This window comes from Callorhinchus milii, unplaced genomic scaffold, assembly GCF_018977255.1.
Source record: "Callorhinchus milii isolate IMCB2004 unplaced genomic scaffold, IMCB_Cmil_1.0 Scaffold1, whole genome shotgun sequence".
Classification (NCBI taxonomy): Eukaryota; Metazoa; Chordata; class Chondrichthyes; order Chimaeriformes; family Callorhinchidae; genus Callorhinchus; species Callorhinchus milii.
Window position 1 is genome coordinate 73,857,722 of NW_024704742.1, and position 21,865 is coordinate 73,879,586.

Genomic DNA, 21,865 nt, shown 5'->3' on the forward strand with positions numbered 1-21,865 from the left:
CTGGTACGTCTGGTCATTATTCATGTGAAGACCTTGACAGTGAGGGTTGATAGGTTATTTGACTCCAAGGACATCAATGTTGGTCCCGATCCCGTCCAACCACATAGTGGGCTCTTTGGGTAGTGGTCAACAGCAGGAACACTGTTTAATATGTCCCTGCATAACCCAGAGGTTCTGGGGCCAATGAGATCAGATAACTCCAAATTACCATTGCCCGGTTCAGTGTTGCATCAGGCAGTGCTTTCACAATTTACACCACTGGTGGAGCTGTAAGAGATTTCTTTAAAAAAGGAATACATGTTGCTAACTAATGTAGTATGCTTTCCATTCCGGACACTGGAATATTTCCATGTGTGGGAAACTCTGGATCTCTGGATATGTGGAACTCTGGTTTCAATAGTTTCAAAAATATGGTGATGGGTGTGTGCATGTGTCAGATCAGACAAAATAACCGCCAAAAACCAAAATGCCAAAAGCTTCCATTCTTGGAATATATTTATTACTCTTGATTGTATATAAATTTACAATATCAGAACCATAAATACTGGGTTATCAAAGCAGTGCAAATTGGCTGTGATAGTCTCAACTAAAGCAGTTTATGTTGCATAAATTAAAGCTTAAAACATGTATAGGAACAGATGGAGATTGAGATTCTAAATCATATAAATCATACAAATCATTGGAGAGACAGTACTTAGAGTACTCAATACAGTTCTAGTCCCCGCAGTACAAAAAGGATATTGGAGAAATTGAAAAGATTCAGGGGAGGGTAACCAAAATGATTGAGGGAATGGAAGGACTGGACTATGAGGAGCGACTAAGTAAATTGGGCATGTTCACACTGGAAAAGAGAAGATTGAGAGGTGACATGATTGTTCTCTTTAAGATTCTAAAGGGGCAAAACAATATAGATCACAACAGGCTGTTTGAACTTGTCCAGAATAGTAAAACCAGAGAACAGGGCCTGCGAATGAAGAGGGTAAATTCAGGATAAATCTACGGAAACACTATTTCAGTGAGCGAATAGTGAACTTGTGGAACAGGCTCCCTCGGGATATGGTTGAAGCAGGGAATTTTGATTATTTCAAACACAGATTAGATAGTTTTCTTTTAGGAAATAACATTATAGTACATAGATAGTTTGGGACGTATGTGCATGCGACTGGCAGGAAGATGGAAGGCGAACTAGATGGACCTTGGTCTTTTTTCATCTGGCATTTCTTATGTTCTTATGAGATTCACAAATATTCCAAAGGATAGAAAGAAAATGTTCTAAGCTGCTCAGGCCAAGTGTACATGCCTGCGTGCGCATCTGTCTGTGTGTGTGTTTCTGTCTGTGTGTGTGTGTGTCTATCTTAGGAAGGTAGCAGGCCAGGATTGAACAGTGGAGAGGATAAATATTACGGAGATTTTGTTTGAGTACGACTCAGGATGTTTTCCCCTAGGAGATGGTGGTGTGAAATCCATGATTGATCCTGCATGATTTGAGCAAGGAGCAGGCTTGAGGAACCAACCAGTTTCATGCTTCATTCACTTATCTTGTGTTTACATACTCAGCCACTGAGTGGTGCTATTACCTCTTTGTCAGCTGCTATACAGGAGCAGTAAGTGATGGAGATGTGCACCTTGTACCACAATCTAACTAGTCACTGAAACAGTAGTAGTTTAAGCTGTGGCTGAAAGAGACACAAACACTTTCAGAGCCTATTGAAAATGACGAAACACAACTAATTATTTTCAATCCGCAGCTTTTATAGAAGCCTCAACCAATTGGCAGATTGACGTGAAGGCCAGAGTGTGAAAAAGAAATGTGCTTTATAAAACAATCCAAAATAGGCTGCTCTGTTACTCTACAGTTCTCTTACCAATCAATGTATTGTAGCTGAATCAAATGCATCAGTCTCCTGCTACGAGCATAGCTCAATGTGGCTGTGAAAGGCAAAATACTGCTGATGCTGGAAATTTGAAATAAAACAGAAGTCACTGGGAACATGCAGCAGGTCAGGCAGCATCGATGGAGACAAGAAAGTGATTCAACGTTTCAGGTCAATGACTTTTCATCAAAGTGGCTGCAATCTGTTTTGTGTTCAAATCCCTTCGCTCCCTGGCACCTCCCTACCTCTCCGACCTCCTCGCTCCCCAATCCACCACCGGGCGCCTCCGCTCAACTGGCACCGGCCTCCTGCTCATCCCTCACACACTCCACCCCACCATCGTAGGTCGCGCTTTCAGCTACTACACCCCGAAACTCTGGAACACTCTCCATCAGTCTCTCCCCCTTGCCCCCTCCCCTTTTTCAAGTCTCGACTGAAAACCCTCCTCTTCGACAATGCTTACAGCCACAACCCCCCCCCCCCCCATTCCCAGCTCGGAGTCAGGCTCTGCCACTGTTAAGCGCTCTGAGATGCTACCCTGCATGGAGGGCGCTGTATAAGTGCAAGTTGTTGTTGTGTTGTTGATGTGGCCATATTATCCTTTGGGACCTGAAGAAGTGCTGTTGATTTTGAGGAACAGGTTTCCCATCAGTCACAATAGGATACATAGAGAACTTACCTGTAGGCTATCACAGGGCTCTGACAACATACGAAAAATAGAGGACCAAGAAGAAAATGTTAGCGAGCCACTTAGGGAGATTAACATTAGTAAAGAGATGTTTCTAGGTAAATTGTCGGGTTTTAAAACCGATAAATCCCCTGGACCGGATGGCCTGCATCCGAGAGTTTTAAAGGAGGTGGCTACTGAGATAGTGGATGGCATGTCTATAATCTTCCAAAAGTCTGTGGATACTGGAAAAGTTCCCATTGATTGGAAGATTGCAAACATAACTCCACTATTTAAGAAGGGTGGGAGAGAAAATAGGGAAAACTATAGACCAGTTAGTTTGACGTCAGTTGTAGGGAAAATTCTTGAGTCCTTAATAAAAGACGTAGTTATGGGATACCTGGAAGACCATAAAAAGATTAGGCAGAGTCAACATGGTTTTACAAAAGGGAAGTCATGCTTGACTAACCTTTTAGAATTTTTTGAGGATGTATCCAGCAGGTTGGATAAGGGGGAACCAATAGATGTGGTATATTTGGATTTTAGGAAGGCATTTGACAAGGTGCCACACAAAAGGCTGTTACTCAAGATCAAGGCCCACGGGATTACTGGGAAAATATTAACATGGATAGAAGAGTGGTTATCGGGTAGAAAGCAGAGAGTAGTGATAAACGGATCATTCTCGAATTGGCAGGATGTGACTAGTGGAGTGCCACAAGGATCAACAACAACAACAACAAGATTCTATTTATTGAGCGCCTTTCACGTCGGGAGGATGTCCCAAGGCACTGTACAGTTGGGTCAGGACCCGAGCAGTGGGGAAATGGTCAGGGTGAGGGGAGGGAAGGGAGAGAGCGAGGAGGGGGTAGAGAGTGCTTGGGCCTCAGCTATTTACCATTTACATCAATGATCTGGACGAGGACATTGAATGTAATGTGTCTAAATTTGCGGATGATACGAAACTAGGTACAGAGTGAGCTCTCAGGATGATGCAAAAAGATTGCAACAAGATATAGATAGGCCTGGGGAGTGGGCAAGTAGGTGCAGATGGAATTCAATGTTAGCAAGTGTGAAATTATTCACCTTGGTAGCAAGAATAAAAGAACAGATTATTTTCTGGAAGGGGAGAAGTTAGATAGTGTTAGTATTCAAAGGGATTTGGGTGTCCTTGGACACCAGTCCCAAAAAGTTAGTTTGCAGGTGCAGCAAGCAACTAAGAAGGCGAACGGCATGTTAGCGTTCATTTCGAAAGGTTTAGAATATAAGAGTAGGGAAGTTTTGATGCAACTGTATAGGGCTTTGGTGAGACTGCACCTGGAGTATTGTGTGCAGTTTTGGTCCTTATTTAAAAAAGGACATACTTGCCCTAGAGGGAGTGCAGCGTAGATTCACTCGGTTAGTTCCTGGGATGAGGGGACTGACCTATGAGGATAGGCTGAATAAACTAGGGCTGTATTCTCTAGAGTACAGAAGAATTAGGGGAGATCTTATTGAAACTTATAAGATTCTTAAAGAGCTGAATAAAGTAGACACAGAGGGACTGTTTCCCCTGGTAGGAGAATCTATAACCAGGGGTCACAGTCTTAAAATTAAGGGTCAGCCTTTTAGAACAGAGTTGAGGAAACATTTCTTCACTCAGAGGGTAGTGAACTTATGGAATTCACTACCCCAGAAGGCTGTAGATGCTCAGTCCTTGAACATTTTCAAGGTTGAGACTGATAGATTTTTAAAAAATAGAGGGATTAGGGGATATGGGGATAGGGCAGGTAATCAGAGTTAGGTGAGAAGATTAGCCATGATCTTATTGAATGGCGGAGCAGGCACGAAGGGCCGAATGGCCTACTCCTGCTCCTAATTCTTATGTTCTTATGTTCTTATGAGGAACATGTGGGCATTTTATCAACATCGCCTCAACCTTCAGATTGGGTTAGTCTGAGCACAAATCCAGGCCACTGTTATTTTACAGATTGTATAGTTTTAGAAACATTTTGATTAAGTTACGTGCTGGGAAAATGCATTGCTTTCCCATTTCATCACCAGTGTCAGCTCTGTACTCCTGCAGGTCAGATATGGAGTAAAAATCCTCCAACAGTGAACTTTAGTTACAAGAAAGTATACTAACCACATACCTGAAGGTCAATGTAGGTTAAATAAGCAATATAAAAACATGCATAAGATGTTTGATTTATAGTTTTAAAAATCCTTAAATTTGATATCATACCTACAACATCAAAATGCTCCACAGTTTATTGTAAAATGTAGTTTTGTATTTTAGGCAAACGTAGCAACCAATTTTCATATGTGAATGTCCCACAAACAGCTCTGAAGTAAATGGACAATTTTATTCGGGGGATTGTTGGCCAGGACACCAGGAGAAACTCCCTTCTCGTTTTGAATACTGCTACCTGAACAAGCAGACGGATTTCGGTTTAATGTTTCATCTGAAGGACACCTACAGCTCTACCACAGCACTACAATGGAGTGTAAATCACGACTGTGAACTCAAAGTCCGATGTGGGGCTTGAACCCACAACCTTATGACTCAGAAGCTAAGCCAGGCTGACGCCTAACTGTATAAACAGAATTTTGTGAATGGGTGGGACTGGTTTCCAGGTTGTAAGGTGCAATGGAACATTCCCACAACACTCTCTGCTTGTTTCAGATGACAACACAAAACTCTGAACGCAAGCAAAAGGACTTTGCATCAGAATTGTGTGCAATAAAAAGGCCTGTTATAGCAATTTAAATAATTTATAACATCCAAGGAATAATAAAATAGAATTGAATCTTTTGAAAGATGTTTTTCCTTTACATTCACAGGACTGCAGATTCCATCCTATACTAACTGAACATTTCCTGGACAAGATGAGGAATGGAATGACATGGGAAAGGTTTCAGGTCCTGCAAAGGGTGGTTCAGAAATTAGGAGATAGGTTAAAGGGCAGGCAGGACCTCAATAGTAGTGATCTCAGTCTTACTCCCTATGTTTATAGAAATAAAATAAATAAAATAATAATCCTTGCATTTGATATAGCGCCTTATTGCATCTTCTAGACGTCTCAAAGCGCTTCACAGAATATACTGTAAAGTGAATTGACTGTATATTTGTGGGCGAAACGCGGCAGCCAATTGCGCACAGCCGTGTCCCACAAACAGTCGTGGATTGAGTGACCAAATTATTACTTTTTTTAAGGATTATTATCCCTGAAAAATAATAAAATGTGGGAATTAAATGCTTTCAAAGCTTCAGTTTTTGCAAAGTATTCCAGTAATCGCACTAACACAAGATCCTCTAACCTCTGCCTTAATCTCCCAGTGACAATTCACAGTTTATTCCCTCTCATTACTTATGTATATGCAGAACTACAATAATTAGCAGACATGGCAGTACAGATGCCAATACTCGTAGTGAGGATCAGGTCACAGCCTTGGTGGTTGTGCCTCAAGGGTTCTCTAAATCCTCAGATGAGACTGTGTTGATAGGGCTGGGGTTTGAAATCTCACCTTGATGAAGCTAGAGGAAGGGGGTAATGAGTTGGATCAACTAATTCCATTCAGGCGCTTCTCATTATCAGGCCTTTCAATGGCAACGACATTTGGCCCGTGTTTTTTCAGGAACTTTAAAGTCCATGCAAAACAGCTTATCAAGAGCAGAAGCAATACCACTTCTTTACCATAGCCTTGTCAGAGAGTCAGCTACTGGCTGCTACACAGAAAATTCAAACGCTGCATCAGGAAATGTCTTCATTGATTAAGTTACTAACATGTAATTTATTAAATTAATAGTTAATCTATTAACAAGGTTTATTGTAACCATCACTTCCACAAGGCAAGTTACCACATTGATGTTCCCAACATTCCCAACAAGTGAAGCAGCTTGTGAAGAGCCTGCAGTATCACGGTGGGGCATTTCTCACTTATCAATCACCCTCTTTGCTAACCCACTAGGTAGCTTTCACTTTACAACAAAGCATAAGTTTCCCTTTCCTCTGAGCATAAAAACAATGTGTGTGTATATGGTGCGTGCCTGGATGAGTGTATACCCACCTAAACTACCTGCTGGCCCTCCCTCCCCCCTGTCCTAACCTGTTACGTACCTTCCCCAGTGGCTGACGTGAGTAACTATATAACGTTTCTGAATTAGTTTCAGGTCAGAACAGGACGATTGAGCCGGTTATGTTGTTGTTATTGTTGTCACAGTTTGATTTCATTCAAACCACTTGTTCAGGTGGATATTAAAGATCCCATAGCATTATTCGAAAAGTGAAGTTTCTCCCAGTGTCCTGGCCAACAATCCCCAAAATAAAATTGGTCGCTCACTCCATCACTGTTTGTGGGACATTGCTGTGTGCAACTGGCTGCCACATTTCATCCACTAAATACACAATCAATACACTAATATCCTGTAATATCCTGTGAAGCACTTTGACATGATAAGGTGCTATATGAACTGTAAGGATTGTTATATTATTCATTTATTATTATATGATTTCCATATCAAAGCTGTGGAAGCTTTGCATCCACCGATTCAGGTACTGAAGGTTACTAGGATATAAGGTAACTTTCATTTTACAACAAAGTATAAGTTTCGTTTTCCCTGAATGTGAAACGGGCGGGTGGGTGGGTGTGCTTAAACTGCCTGCTGGCTCTTCCTGTTACGTTCCCACCGTAGTCAAAGTCACAGTCAAAGAGGAGGATCTTGAGATGGGCCTTGAAAGAGGCGAGAGAGGGGTCAAGGCTGAGGGGAGAACCACTCTAGATTCCCAGTAATAATAATAATCCTTGCATTTGATATAGCGCTTTTTCACATCTTCTAGATGTCTCAAAGCGCTTCACAGAATATATTGTAAAGTGAATTGACTGTATATTTGTAGGCAAAATGCGGCAGCCAATTGCGCACAGCAGTGTCCCACAAACAGTCTTGGATTGAAGTGACCAATTTATTATTGAATTTTTTCTTGAGGGATTATTATCAGGCGTGTGGAGTAAGAAAACTTGCCCAAGGTTTCGCCTGCCGGGAATCAAACCCAGGTCTCTCGCATGTGAGGCGAGCACTCTAACCACCGAGCCACAGGACTACAGATGAGTTTCTCATCTGTAGGGACTTGTTGAAGAAGAATAGAAATTGACTTGGCTGTGTCACCTCAATTAGGTCATATTGGCTGTTTACATTCACACCTGAAGGCCAGGGACTCAAAGCTGACGATATGCTCCCTCTTGGTGACATCATCCGCAGACATGGGGTCAACTTCCAGGCCGCCGAAACCCTCATACTTTCATTACATTGAGACTTGACTATACAAGTTCACTGCTCACCAGCTTCCCCAACTCCTCCCTCCACAGGCTGCAGATCATCCAGAACTCTGCAGCCCGTGTCCTCTCCCGCACCAGGCTCCGCCATCACCCCCATCCTTGCCCAAGTCCACTGGCTTTCCATCACCAGAGGATACAGTTCAAGACCTGGTCCTCACCTTCAAAGCCCTCCACGGTCTTGCTCCCCCCTACCTCTCTGACCTTCTAACCCCCTACTATCCTGTTCGGTCCCTCCACTCAGTGGGCTCCGGCCTGCTTTATGTCCCCCGCTTTGCTCGCCCCACTATTGGCGGACAGGCCTTCCGCCACTCTGCACTTACCCTCTAGAACTCCATCCCGCAGTCCCTCCGTCTCGCCCCCTCCCTCGCCACCTTCAAGACCCATCTCAAGACCCTCCTCTTCGACAGTACTTTCAATCTCCCTGCTTCCCCCCCTGCCCTCCCCCCCTTCCCCACCCAGACCCCCACCTCGGGTCCATAACTCTGTCTGTCCAGCACCTTGGGACGTCCTCCTGACGTGAAAGGCGCTATACAAATGTAATGTTGTTGTTATCCCAGTGAGAGTGAGGATCTTCAAAGAGGATGAGAGAAAGAGGGACAAAACTACAAAGCCAGAAAAACAATCCAGTTTATTTTGCAAGAATGTCAGTCATACATCATGGGTTTCAAGAATGTAAGCAGGGTTTAAGACAATATTTAATTATCGGTTCTGAAACAGTAAATGTAACTTTTGGTTACATTTGCATGATTTGCCATTGATTTGATATTCAAAAAAAGGCTGTTTTGTTTGTGCCAACTGGTGGATTGCTTACAGGCCTTTTTCTCCTCTTTGCCAATTTTCCAAATTCACAATTATTCATGTTGCAACTACTACAAAGTAGTCAATTCCCTGTATTATCAAACAGCCACAATTACCACAATTAGTGCAGCAAATCCTGTTTGTGAATATCACAACAATCTTACAATCAATTTTGTGAAGCACTTAACAATGTCTCTCTGACGTGAATGGTGCTATACCAAATGTAAGGATTATTATTCTCCTAAAATAAACCTCAAACTGGTCATTGATCATATGACTCTGTCCACTGGAGTGTGACATCTAAATAAGTGGGGAGAAATTCCACCTGGGTCTAGATTTCCTATAGTTAACGTAACATTTTAGAATGTCAAGAATCTAGAAATTATTTAATTCCAACTTTACTTCGATGGCAGTTTTCCTGTCGTTTTTTTGGTTAGCCAGGTGTCTGACACGTGTGGAAGCCCATGACCACGCATAAGGGTATCCAAACCAAACAGAGGTGCATCCCACCTTCAGATAAAAAATTCCATTACTGTAGCACTTTAAAAGAAGTTACAGAAAACCAACTTCACAATTAAGACTGTGTTTAAGAATTTACTGAATTCTGTACACTCTGAAATGCTACATAAATAGAGTAAAACCAGGTGAAATTTCTCACCACATATTGCTGTCTGAGGGAGGATTTGAAGTGGTTTTGTTTCTGGTTGTTAGGTTGGTTTCTGTGGTCCGAGAAAGTTTCATGAATTTGGTATCACTCAACCAATTGCCAGGCCCTGCAGCACAACAAGAGAAAACTGTCTATCTGTGCAATTGGTTATTTTGACAAGTCCTGGCTTGAGAAGGGTGTGTACCATCTCTCCCACACAATCAGATATTTACATTGTCACCTGAAGTGTCTATACTATGGGAGGGAGGGTGAGGTGGAAGGCCGATAGCTTTATACAATGTAAATCCAGAGCTGCTAAACCTTGGAACTTCTTGCAGTTTTGCCTTTTGATTTATTTCCCCCATCACCAATTTTGTCTTGTGCTTTCAAGTGGGGGTAAATCCTCCAAGTGTCTGTACTTCATGGATGAGCATGAGCATGAGTATCACCAGTGGAAACAGTCTCATAATATCTATCCTGTCAAGACCCTTAAGAATTTTATAGGTTTCTGTAAGATCACCTCTAATTCTTCTATATTCTAGAGAATATAGGCCTAGTCTATTCAACCTCTCCTCGTAAATCAACCCCTCATCCCAGGAACCAATCTAGTGAACCTACGCTGCACCCCCCTCTAAGGCGAATATATCCTTTCTTAGATAAGGAGACCAAAACTGCACACAATATTCTAGGTGAGGTCTCACCAAGGCCTTATACAACTGCAGCAAGACTTCCCTACTTTTGTACTCTAAACCTTTTGCAATAGACATGCTATTACTTCCTAATTGCTTGCTGAACCTGCATACTAACTTTCTGTGATTGGTGTACAAGGACACCTAAATCCCTTTGAATACAAACACTACCTAGTCTCTCCCCCTCTAGAAAATAATTTGCTTTTCTATTTTTTCTACCTAGGTGAACAACCACTTCCCCACATTATACTCCATCTGCCACCTTCTTGCCCACTCAATTAATCTCCCTATATCCCTTTGCATCCTCCTTGTGTCCTCCTCACAGTTTACTTTCCCACCTAGCTTTGTATTATCTGCGAATTTAGATACATTAAGCTCTATTTCCTCATCTAAGTTATTGATGTAGACTGTAAACAGTTGAGGCCCAGCACTGATCCTTGCGGCACTCCACTGGTCACAACCTGCCAATCTGAGAAGGACCCGTTTATCCCTACTCTCTGATTTCTGCCTGTTAACCAATCTTCGATCCATGCTAATATATTACCCTTAATTCCATGAACCCCAATCTTATGTAACAACCTTTTATGTGGCACCTTATTGAATGCCTTCTGAAAATCCAAATGCACTGTATCCACTGGTCCCCCCTTGTTAGTTACATCTTCAAAAAAGTCTAAAAGATTTGTTAAACACGATTTCCCTTTCATAAAACCGAATTGCCTCTGCCTAATCATATTATGACTTTCTAAATGCCCCACAACCACATCCCTAATTATAGACTCTACAATTTTCCTTACCACTGATGTCAGGCTAATTGATCTATAGTTCCCTATTTTACTCTCTCCCACCCTTCTTAAATAGCGACGTTACAAACAGAAGCAAAATATTTGTTTAGTGACTGCCATTTCTTTATTCCCATTATAATTTCTCTTGTCTCTGCCAGTAAGGCACCCACATTTACTTTTGTTAATCTCTTCCTCTTTATATACTTGCAAAAGCTCTTACGATCTGTCTTTATATCTCTACCTAGTTTACTCTCATATTCCATTTTCTCCTTCTTTATCAGTTGCTTGGTAATCCTTTGCTGATCTCAAAAGCCCTCCCAATCCTCAGGTTTACAGCTCTTTTTGGCAATATTATAGGCCTCTTCTTTTAATTTTATACTTTCCTTAACTTCTCTCGTTAGCCGTGGTTGAACCACTTTTCCCGTGGAATTTTTATTTGTCAGGGGAATATGCGTTCGCTGGGAATAATCTAACATATCTTTGAATGTTTGCCATTGTTTGTCTTTTAATCTACTTTCCCAGTCTATTTAGCCAAATCATCCCTCATACATGCAAAGTTGGCTTTATTTAAGTTTAAGACCCTTGTTTCGGACTTAACTACCTACATCACTGTCAAACTTAATATTAAATTGCATCATGTTATGGTCACTCTGCCCTATAGTTCTTGAAGAGGAATGGTGAACCTTGGTTACTTGCCAGAGGATGAGCGTAGATTGTGAACTAAATTTAAAAATGTATTCGCTTAAAAATATGATGCTTCAAAAAAGAGAACGAAGTACCAAAGACTCAAAGTTCCATCTAGTCTTAGTCTCCCTGACTATCTTGTATTAAAATTCACAATCACACAGGATTGTGGAAAATTCTTAAATTCAATCGTAATTTGGAAAACAGCACTTTTTTAATAATTGGAAAACCGGTTTCCAAACGAAGACCGAATTTAAGAATTTTTCACAATTCTGTACCATATTAAAATAAAATGGCCTCACAATAACAGCAACTTGCAGTTGCATAGCACCCAGAGTGGGGTTAGAGTCTCAGAACGCTGCTCATACAGGTAAAGATTAGGTGGAATTTCGAGCTCCAAAATCATTGATAGAGAATGTTCTGGTTTTATATCGATTTGAAATTCATGGATTGAATATCATATAGGTTTCTGAGCCATAGTATTTAAATATAAAGAATAACTCTTGAAAGGGTTAAGGAAGATCGAACAGCTGAAGTCCTTCAAGCAACAATCAAAATAGAAATTGTGTGCACATCTGAACCAGAGATATCTTTCAAGGACGATAACTGATAACAAGCACAAAGCTCTTTCAATCAACTCTCATTTTATTTATAGATATTTGGCATCAGTAATGGAGAGGCTTAGGAGAAATTCTTAATAGAAATAACCCTCCATAGGTTCCTCTCAGCTTTGAGTGGTACATAAGATACAGCACCACTGCTGGCTAGATTAGTATTCCCCTCACATTGCCCTTCAATGGAATCTACAAAGGTCTGAATAGCAATTTTTCAGTTTAGCATGGAGGAAAACTAATGCAAGGATTATTTAGAGTCCTGTAGCTCAGTAGTTAGACCACTTACCTCGCAAGCGAGAGAACTGGATTCGATTCCCATCACAGCAAAACATTGGTTAAATTTCTTTACAGCACACGCCTCTGTTTACCTAGCAGTAAGCAGAAACCGGGTTGCTAGTCGAGTTGGCGGATCACTTTTCTGGGGGTAATAACAATAATAAATTGGTCACTCAATCCATGACTGTTTGTGGGACACTGCTGTGCGCAAATGGCTGCCGCGTTTCGCCCAAAAAATATCCAACCAATTCACTTTACAGTATATTCAGTGAAGCTTTGAGATGTCTCAAAAACATGATAAGGTGCTATATCAAATGCAAGGATTATTATATTATTATTTACAACTAGGGAAATCTTGAATTCATCACATGGAGTAGACTACTTTACAACAGATTGCCTTGTGACCTCAACAATACAGCCAAGATTCTGCTTCCACATGTAAACGTTATTGCACACCTTCTATTTCCATATCGTTGGCCATCACTCTAAACTCCGAGAGCTCCTTTGATGTGAGTGTCTTTTCACGCTAGCCAGCCTTCATTATGAAGATGTACAATAAGAATCCCCAAACGGATAAAAGGGAAAGATTTCTGCTTAATTTATGTTTCAATGCAGTACAGATAAACTGAAGGACCATATGCCAATTGCAAACAATTTGAACATCAAAGAAACCTGGTTTGAACTTTTGACAATACCGTATTGCAGAATGAGAACCAAAGCACTTACACTTGATTTAATGGATTTGCATTGAATATTATTGCAATACATGTTGTGCAATAATTGTTGTGGGATGGATTGTTGGCCAGGACACTGGAGAAACAGCCTTCTCTTTTTGAATAGTGCCATAGGATCTTTAACATCCACGTGAACAGGCAGATGGGGCCTCAGTTTAACATCTCATCCAAAGGACAGCAACCCCAACAATACCATATCCCCCAGCGCTGCATTGGAGTATCAGTTTGGATCACATAAGTTTAGGTCCCAAAGTTTAACCCACAACCTTCTGACTCAGGGGCAAGAATGCTATCAAGCCAGGTTGAAACAAAACATTCAAAGTATTAGAGATGATTTCACAACAGGATTGTTAAAATTTGATAGAGTGAGTAAAGATGGTGGGTCAAACAATTGTTCTATTTTACTTGTTTTGATTGAGTGTCTCACTTTTAAGATTATGAGTTCTAATTTTGCAATGTGCATTCTGTGTTTTATTTATTGCTGACAAAGTTGCGCATGTTTTCTCTTCAACACTAGTTAAGCTCTCCTGCAGGTCACAATTCAGACCTCACCAGCCGCATAAACAACAACTTACATTGATATAGTGTTTTTCATTTTGGTACATTTTGGTAGAAGGAATAAGGAAGTCACGTACATCTAGGGGTATGCATACACAATTCACTGAAAGTAGCAACGCTGGTTAATAAGGCCATAAAAAGGCAAACCAGGCATTGGGGTTCATTTCCAGAGGGATAGAAATGAAAAGTAGGGAAGTTATGGTAAACTGCTATAGAACCTTGGTTAGACGACACTTAGAATACTGTATGCAGTTCTCATATTTTAAGTGTTTCATTAATATAGCCACAAATTAAATGTAAAATATTTTTAATAACTGTCTATTTGAAGACTCAGTTGCACACACATTCCAAATGCTTCTCTTCAATTTCACTGTCAATTATCTGAGTCTATTTTAAAGATACAATTGATAATTTCGGGTGTATAGATTCAGGAAAGCTCCCAACCTGTAAATAAATTTGCATAGGAGTGCAGACAGGCTCAGAACTGGAACACTCTTCTACCTGGCTAGTGATAAAATTCTCTTTGGATCAGAGAAAAGGGCTTTAATTTCCTGGGATGAGAAGCAGAGAGAAGTTGCGTCAAATGTAGTTTTTAGCAGCATGGAGGCAATGTTCCTGATAGACCTCCGACTGATGGGTTGACAGGAACAACTGGCCTATGGACCCTCCACACCTGCTTCCTTCTGCACCAGTAAATTGTATTGTAATTGGAAGCTGAAATGAAGATGGTGGGAGATGAACATCAAACAGTTCCTTGCTGTGTAGATTAGGCAATTACCAGACAGCTCTGGCTTCACTGTGACCATTAGAGACTGCTTCCTGCCGACACTGTGAACCGAAACAGATCATGATTGAAAATTTACTAAATGGCTTCAACAAGGAGCCTGAATCAACTGAGAAGATTTTCATTGATTGATGCCCTATCCTTTCATTACACTGAAAATCTTTGCAACACTGTAATTATCTCCAATGACTCAGAACCACACTGTAGTCTGAGAGAGAAAATAATCAATATAGCAAGTGCCCTTTCCTGAATGTTAGTATGGAGCATGGCTGCCACAGGAATAATTCAGAGTTAAAGCAAAGCTGCCATCCTGAGAAGGAAATAGCCTTCATCAGCTTCTCTTCACCATTTACATTAAAATCACTTTTACAAACACAAGACCACAAGGCCATAAGATGTGTTGAGGTAAAGAAAGCTCTTTTGATGTCATTTTTCCAGAATACCTACATGACTATCCTCCCATCACTGGTTCTAACTTCTTTTTAAATGAATCCAATGCCCTGGCCTCAATCACCCTTCCTGGCAACCTGTTCCAGTCATGAATTACTGGGTAAAGAAAAACTTACCCAGAGGGTAATTTTTAAATAGTAAATAGGAGACGTGAGGTAGGTGAGTACTGCGTTTTACTTTAGCAATAATTGTGGAAAATTGGGCCCTCTTTTCTTTAATAATTTGCTGGACCATAAGCCCAGCTACAGTGTCTGTTTTTAGAATAGATTTTTACATTATTATTCTGAAATGCAAATCTTGCCAAAATAAGACATTTTTCTGGTCTCTGTATTCATTTGTTTGAAGGAGGGAGACAGGAGTCAACAATTGTACCAGTTAGAAACTGGACTTATCTCTCTAGTTTTATAACTCACCATCTCTACCATATGTTTCAAATTTTTTTTATCAGTACTGGGTGTGTTTGAAATATCTCAGTGTTCCAGTGAAGCAAGACTCCGTTGAAGAAAGGTCAGGAAAGAACAAGGATGACGACGTTCTCATTTCTGTGGAAAAACATTTTTATTTTGTTTACAAATAAGATGTGTTTCCAATGACACTGCACCCCAGTTATCTATAGGGCCATAATAATAATAATTCTTGTATTTAAAATAACACCTTATCATGGTGTTGAGAAATCTCAAAACCCTTCACAGAATATATTGTAAAGTGTAGTGACTGTGTATTTTGTGGAACTTGCACTTTTCTCTTGAAAAAAAATTACTATCAATCACCTGTTACTGACAGGCTGTAATATAAATCCCTTCTTCAAAGCAAAGAAACAACTGATGGTGTTTCTTACTTGCTACTGCTACCAATTGCCAAAGAGCTCAGCTCACTAATACTGTGCTTAATGCTTACTTTAATTACCGCGGTGTATCACACAGTTAACTCTTCCGAGAGCAATTCCTCTTGTGCTCAATCTGTTATTAATTGTGGAAAAGGGAATTGTGAAGAGAAGTAGGTATCAGTTAAGAGACTTGGTGTGTGCCTGAAAGACTGTGGGTATGAAAAGGGTTCTTGACAAGAGGATATTGACAATTAACTTCTTGACTGCAAAGACATTTTACTAATGTGGTTATGTCATGTACAAAGTCAACTGTATTATTAATATCATCCTGTAAATATGTACTGCCACATATTGTAAAACAGAATTTGAGAAATTACTGCGGGGTAGAAGGATTAATTAAAGTAACAGTATAGTATATCCTCATTTAAACACTTTGTTCTTTCTAAAGTTGATAATAATCTTTATATAAGTACCTTATCACGTCATCAAAACATCTCAAAGTGTTTCACATGATTAACTGGAAAGTGTAGTGACAATATTTTGGGTAGATAAATTCAGCAGTTAATTTGCACATAGTCATGAAGCAAATAGCCATATTTATCTGGGGAATGCGTTCATCAGGAAACAAAGAGAAACTCCCTTCTCTATTTAGACATTGTTATGGGATCTTTAACATCCACCTGGGACCTAGGTTTAGTATCTTATCTGAAGAACGGCACCTCTAACAATGCAGGGCTGCCCTAGTACTGTTTTGGAGTGTTGCCTGGACTGTAACCTCAAAGACCTCAAATGCAGGGCTTGATTTCACAACCCTCCACCTAAGAGGGTCGACGGCTGCCAACTGAGCCACCTTGATACTTGGATATTTCTGAAGCTGGTCTTATCATACGACGAGATGTTTTGCACCTTATCATAGTCAGAGCCATATCGTTATGTACGTCTCTAGTGTGCCTCTTTTCTGCCTTCCTCCCTTTTGTATTTCTATATCTTTCCGTAATGATGATAAAATCTCCTATGACATGAATGGGTAAAGAAATACCCTTCTTGATTCCAACCCCCATCTCGGGTCAAACCCTTAACAGTCCAGCACCTTTGAACTTCCTTCTTATGTGATAGGTGCTATATAAATGTAATGTTGTTTTACATTGTTTTTATTTAAGTCATTATAAGAACTGAAAAATCGGACAAAGTTTTTTTAAAAAAAAGCTTCTGTCATTTCTGTGATTATCAGTTCCTTTCAAGTAGCTGACCACACAACTTCATTCAGTTATCTTACAGGTTAGCATAGTCTCTCAGTGCATTAATGTAAAAAATAATAATAATAAATGCATAAACATGCATGTTCCCACAGGAATGTGTTCTCTGCTGTTCAGTTACACTAAACGGATTTAGCCACCCGATAATGTTGTCTAAAATACAAAATGCTACATTTCCTGGCAAGTCAACATTATGACCACGTGTGAAGCAGATGGCAGAGCAATGTGATATTTCCAACATTGCTGAGTATTGCTATACCCAGTGTGGTGTAGGACCTAAAGGGTGAGATTGCAGGCAAGAAGTCCGAAATCCCACCCATTAGGCCCGAAATGTACGAGTCAAAGAAAACCTCGGAGGTGTTCATTAGCAGGACAATCTGAGATTTTTCCAACTCAGTTCCTGTTGACCCTGCAAGCCAAAGAACCCTTACAGGTAGGGTGGTCCCAACTGGACAACCAATGGGAAGCTTGCCAGGTAGTGCTTTCAATAGTAAGCTATGTGTTTTGGGCTGGTTAGAGTCCAGCGAAATTGGTGCGTTTTTAAAAGCTTCCTTTGTGTGGTTTTTATGGTTATTATTAGTCATTCCTGTTATTAAAGTGAGCTGAGAAAGTTGATGTCAGGTGATTTATTGCAATACTGAACCCTGGTAAATAGGAGGGATAACAAAACTTCAGAGGTGTTTCTTTAAACACAAACAAAATGTAAAATGAGGAAATGGAATCATATCAGCAGTGGCCTCTCAGGTTCTACACATGAAATGCTACTTCTCTCTGGCTTCCAAGACACAGATTAGCTGGCGAGTTTGCCACCACAAGTTCTGCTATATACAATTTTATTATTTATTTCTAGATTATCATCCTCTTCTTTCATTATGCTAGTCATTTTAGGTGCTGTCTGTTTTGCAGCATTAAAGGACTGCCCTGTCATTGCTATTTCAAGGAAACATTGAGCCTTTATCCGGTTATCCTTGGTTGTCTGCAAAAACGCAGTCATTACACTTTACATTGTAAGAACTACTTTTCGACCGTGCTTATGGTCACCTCCTCTCCCCCTTGCCCAGCATCCAACCCCACTACTGTGCAGCACTCTGAAGGACACATGGAAGGCAGCATATAAATACAAGCTGTTTTTGTTGCTTACAGTATATTCTGTGAAGCGTTTTGAGACATTCTCTTGACTTGAAAGGTGCCATATCAAATGTAAGNTTTTTTTATTAAATGACCCTCTGAATTTACCCCTAAATTCACAATAAATTAAAAGCTCAGTGGTTAGAGCACTCGCTTTGCAAGTGAGAGACCTGAGTTCAATTCCAGACAGGGCGAAACCTTGGGCAAGTTTCCTTACTCCACACAGAGCCTAATAATAATCCCTCCAAAAAAAAACAATAATAAATTGGTCATTTTCAATCCATGACTGTTTGTGGGACACTGCTGTGCGCAATTGGCTGCCGCGTTCTCCCACAAATATACGGTCAATTCACTTTACAGTATATTCTGTGAAGCGCTTTGGGATGTCTAGAAGACTTGAAAAGCGCTATATCAAATGCAAGGCTTATTAGTATTATTAAAAGCCAATTACAAAACAACAACTAGCATTTATATACTGCCCTTCATGCAGGGAGGCACCTCAGAGCGCTTAACATTAGAGGAGCTTGAGGAAGGGGAGGGACATGCAGGAGGCTGGAACCAGCTGAGTGAAGGTGGCAGACGTGAGTGTGAGGAACAAATACTGAACAAATACTAAAATTGTGTCTAATTAACTGTGGTGCTTTAATCTTGTGTCCTTTGCTTTGGAAGAACATAACTTTGCTCTTTGATTCATTACATGACACTCAATCCTTGGACTCAAGGTTGTTGAGTCTAATTTTACATTCTGTTTTATTGCTGAGGGTCATCAGTTCCCAAAGACGTTTGCAAATGTAAAACTAAATATTAGTGTGTTCATTGGTTCCAGTGTATCGGCATTAGAGCTAGGTTTATTAACACAATGCAATGCTTACTCTTACATCGGATGATGTTTCTAGTTCTCGTGGATGTGTACAGCAAATAGAAAACAAAAGCAAATAGGAAGCCTGAAGTTAAACTACCTTTGATACCTGGTATTGTCCCAAAGCGATTCGGAATAAGAGCAGGCAACTGGAGCAGAGAATGATCAGAGCGATGTCTTTTAGGCCTCTCTGTGTCACTGCTGTGATATAGGGTATTTCTCCTGTGATCCTCCTGCCCATATAGCATCCAATTCAATCTTAGAAAATATTTTATGGTTTAAATTGTGAGAGTCGCGAATGGATTTGTAGTTTGAAAATCCAGCAGATTGCAAATCCCTGATGTATCAGAAACCAACCTGCTGGATTTCCACTCCAAATCAATCTAAGATCTAAGTTCGGTGAAACCAGATTGTAGACAAAGAAGGTGCTGGCAGGTGTAGGTTCCCATCTATATACGAGCACAGTTCTAGCAGAAAGATCATAAACTAACATAAACCTCTTACCACTCTTCATCTCTGGCACCAATCTCCTCAATCTCCCCAGCCTATTCCTCACACTCACTAACCTCTGTATCCAGTTTGATCTCTAGCAGTCCTTTTATATCAGTGCCTGACCAAGACCTCTTTCCTTTACCTCTGCCACATTGCCTGTCTCAGTCCTTACCTCACACCTGCCAAAACTTCACATGCTTTGTCACCTTCCACCTTGATCTCCAACACATAACTCGCTGTCTTCTCTAGAACCCCCCATCCTCTGGAACTCCATCCCACAGTCCCTCCGCCTCACCTCCTTCCTTGCCTCCTTCAAGACCCATCTCAAGACTCTCCCCTTTGACCGCACCTTCAGTCATCCTTCTTCCCCCCCTGGCCCCCAGCTCAGGTCCGAAACACTGATTGTCCATCGCCTTGGGACGTCCTCCCGATGCTATACAAATGTAATTTTGTTGTTTCCCCATCTCCCCGGCTCCACCATCCACAAGGTCCAGCTCATCCCAAGCTCCAAACTCCAAGCATCAAACTCTGCATGCCCATCACCCCAAACCTCGCCATGCTTCACTGGCTCCTTGTTTCTGAACAGATTGAGTTCAAGGTCCTCACCCTCACATACAAATCACGTCCAGCACCTCCCAACCTCTCCACCCCCTTAGCTCAGCTACCACAGGCTGCTGTGTATGACCCAACCACCATCAGTGGCCAACCCTTCCCTCCACCTCACCCCTCTCTCTATCTATCTTCAAATGACACCTTGAAACCTACTTCTTCAACTGTACCTATCGTCACCCCTCCCCTTCCTCCTTGCTCGGCATCCAAACCCTCCACATGAAGCATTCTGAGTGTGTGCCCTATATGAAGGGCACCATATAAATGCAAGTTGATTTTGCATATCACATGTCAAGGTGCCTCTAATAAATCTTCCAAAACCTTCCCCAAAGGCAAGTGAGGATTGAGCAGCAAACATACTCGAGTCAACAATATCCAGCTCTAGGTATAACTACAGTACAGTAGAGTAATATATTATTACCATGTCAGGAGACCTGTGACAGCACAGTTTGTCTCTGTCTTGTTCTCTATTAGATCTTCTGTATTGACCCTGGTCTTTATTGAGCTGTCTCTCAGCTGTCGCTGCCGAATAATTGAAACTTTTTTTTGCTTCATTCTTTGAGTTCAAAGCAGCATTGAGCGCTCCCAGGTTAGGTACAACGTATGTTAATGGTGTGTAACAATCCCTCAATGCTAACACATTGTGTTTGACCTCAGCCCAGGGAGAGTAGCTTCCGTTACCTTCCAGTAAGACACTTTGTGGTACACACCATCTGTTTGTTGTATCAGAATGTCTAATTACTGCCTCTGGACGAGTGGTCTTTCAGCAGCCAGACGGAATATTTATTTCTACATATTTTGAACAGAATTTAACCCTAGATCTCAAAGCTGAAGGAGGTTTCTCTAACCAACTGCACCATTCAATCCAAATCAAATGTTAATATTGGAACACATTTTTGGAAGAATCATATTTCACACTTGAGGTGTGCTGAGCTTGGCTTTCACACAGTTGCATGTGNTTTTTGATTGTGACATATTGTAGAAAAAGGGCAAAACTTGCAATAAACATCAAATAATAAAAATACTTGTATTTGATGTAGCACCCTTAATGAAACAACAATAACAACAAATTACATTTGTATATCGCATTTCACATCAGGAGGACGTGCACATTAAGCACACTTAATGTCGAAATACCTCAAAGCGTTTCACAGGTGTGTAGTAACAGCGTTCCACAGCATGTGTTGTAATATTTGCATTTTAGGCAAACAGATCAGCTAAGTATGATTGAGTTGACCCTAAATAATAATAATAATAATAATAATAATCCTTGCATTTGATATAGCGCTTTTCACGTCGGGAGGACATCCCAAAGCGCTTCACAGAACACACTGTAAAGTGAATTGACTGTATATTTGTGGGCGAACGCGACAGCCAATTGCGCACAGCAATGTCCCACAAACAGTCGTAGATTGAAAATGACCAATTTATTATTGTTTTGTTTTTTTGGAGGGATTATTATTAGGCGTGTGGAGTAAGGAAACTTGCCCAAGGTTTCGCCCTGTGCCTGGAATTGAACTCAGGTCTCTCACTTGCAAAGCGAGTGCTCTAACCACTGAGCTACAGGACTCCACAAGGGACGTGTTTAGCAAAGCCAAATACTCCTGCAAGGACTCCAAGATACATTTTCAAGTATAAACATGTCCTCAAATGATCTTTTTAATGGATAGAATAATTATATCTGAAACAATAACATTTTTACTTCAGTTTTACAGTTTTCTCTTTGATCCCTTCAATAATGCTTCCTTTCAATGAAACTGATCAGCAATGGGTTGTAAAAAGCAACGCCATTACATGTTTGCATTTCTTTTAATAAATAGCCCTAG